The following is a 2182-nucleotide window of genomic DNA, read 5'->3' as shown; positions in this document are numbered from 1 at the left end:
TCAATCTTGCAAGAAGAGGCACACAACCAGAAAACGTGGCTGGCGCTCCAAACAAAGGAAAATAACACAATTTATACCCCTAGGCCTAGCATGCAAGCCCTTCCTCTGTTTCCCCGTAGATTGGATACTTCAGAGGTTACGGACTATCCAAGAGGTCTAACTTTCCTGCACAAGTCCCCCAATTTTTGATAAACTGTTTCCCCCATCGCATTCCAACCATTTGGCTTTTACCTGCTCCTTCTGCCAAATAAGGAATGGAATTCAGTGCTGAATTGGTATTGACTTAGCTTTTTCTTGTGCATCCCTTTTACCAGCGACAGGACTGGCTTAAGCTGGTTTCCTTTGTTCCTGCTTAATCCGGAAGAGGAAGACTGAGGCAGCAGGCTGCCAGGTTACGTTAATTAATATTTTCTTCCTCCCTGCTTTATATCACCTGTATGTGAAAACTAAACCGATCCCGTCTCTTAGGCGGGAGACCACACAGTGGGAACAATGGCCGTGGGGCCGGGATCCGCTGCGCCCTGGGTCCCCAGCCTGCAGCCTGAGCCGGGGCAGGGCGGGCTTGCTCCCGGAGCCACGTGCCTGTGGTGCCCCGCCCGCCCCGCCGCCGGTGCCAGGGCCGCCCTGGAGTCGTGGGGCGTGCGCACCCGCCCCCGGGATGCCAGCGCCTCTAGGGGGCTGCATGGCCTGCACGGCTCACTTCCGGATGCCACGCGGCCCCAGCCACCCGGGCTTCCCGGGCAGCTACCAGGCAGAGCGTGTGATCTGCGGGAGGCGAACGCACCTCTCAGGCACATCAAGGCCCGCCGGGGAAAAGGCCGCCTTCCCTTCCCGGGGAAATCGAGACTCACGCCGCGGGAGAGGCGGGTGGAGGGCGAGTTAGGGAGAGCCGCGGAGCAGAAAGAGAAAGAGAAAGCGGGAAGGCTGGATTCCAGGGGGCAGTAAAGGCGAAGGAAAAAGACGGGCGGGAGAAGAAAAAGCAGAGAGAAAAGAGCCAGGGAGAAAGAAAAGCCCCGAGTTAAAGAGAGCAGGGGCAGAAAGGAGAGGCGAAGGGAGAAAGGACCCAGAGGGGAAAGAAAGAGAAAAGAGGGAACAGGGGGGAGAGGAAAGAGGGAAACAGGAGAAAGCGGAGAGGGGAGCATGCTCAGGCAGGACTTTAGCCAGTCCAGAAAAAACGCTCATGCTTCAAGGAGGACACGGGACGGGGGCGGCCGTGGCTGCGCGCTCAGGCCCTGACTGTGCGCCCGCTCGCGTCCTCAGGCCCTGACTGTGCGCCCGCTCGCGTCCTCAGCCTTCGCCTGCAGCCCTGCAGCAGCCGGCGGGGGTGTCAGACTCTATGGGGTAAAATCATAAACGGGGCAGCCACCCCCGTGAGCCTGCGTAGTGCTCACAGCCTTCCCAGTAGTTTGTCAATGAGGATGAGATCCTTGCAAAAGTGCATGTTCCTTGTGCAATGCCTTAGCTATGAAGGATGCTTATTGAAGTACTGTTTATAATAGAAAATAGAAAGAAGGAAGAAAGGAAAGAAGGGAGGAAGAATGAGACGAGGCTTAATTTCTGACACCTTCGAATGAGGGAAGGCTATGTAGCCATTAAAAATGGCGGTGCAGGGGAGCAGATGTAGCTCAAGTGGTTGAGCGCCTGCTTCCCACGTACGAAGTCCCGGTTTCCATCCCCAGTACCTCCAAAATAAAATATGGTGGTACAGAAGAGCCCTTAAAAATAGGGGGAAAGTCTCATGAAACAGGAGAAAAATCAGTACATATAGGCATACCTTGTTTTACTGCGGTTTGTTTTAATGTCCTTCACAGATAATGTGTTTTTTCACAAACTGAAAGTTGGTGGCTACTGTGTGTCAAGCAAGTCTCCTGGGGCCATTTTTCCTACAGCATGTGCTCACTTTGTATCTCTTTGTCACATTCTGGTAATTTTCAAAATATTTCTAACTTTTGTCATTTTTATTATATCTGTAATGGTGATCTGTGATCAGTGATCTTTGATGTTTCTATGGTAATTGGTTTGGGGCACCGCAAGCCACGCCCATGAAGCTGGCAAACTTAATCGATCAAGGTGGTCGCGTTCTGGCTGCTCCACCGACCAGCCGTGCCCATCTCTCTCCCCCTCCTCGGGCCTCCCTATTCCCTGAGACACAACAATATTAAAATTAGGCCAATGAATAACC

The sequence above is a fragment of the Dasypus novemcinctus genome, chromosome 10 (genome assembly GCF_030445035.2).
Source record: "Dasypus novemcinctus isolate mDasNov1 chromosome 10, mDasNov1.1.hap2, whole genome shotgun sequence".
NCBI classification, from domain to species: Eukaryota; Metazoa; Chordata; class Mammalia; order Cingulata; family Dasypodidae; genus Dasypus; species Dasypus novemcinctus.
This window is presented reverse-complemented; position numbering follows the sequence as displayed.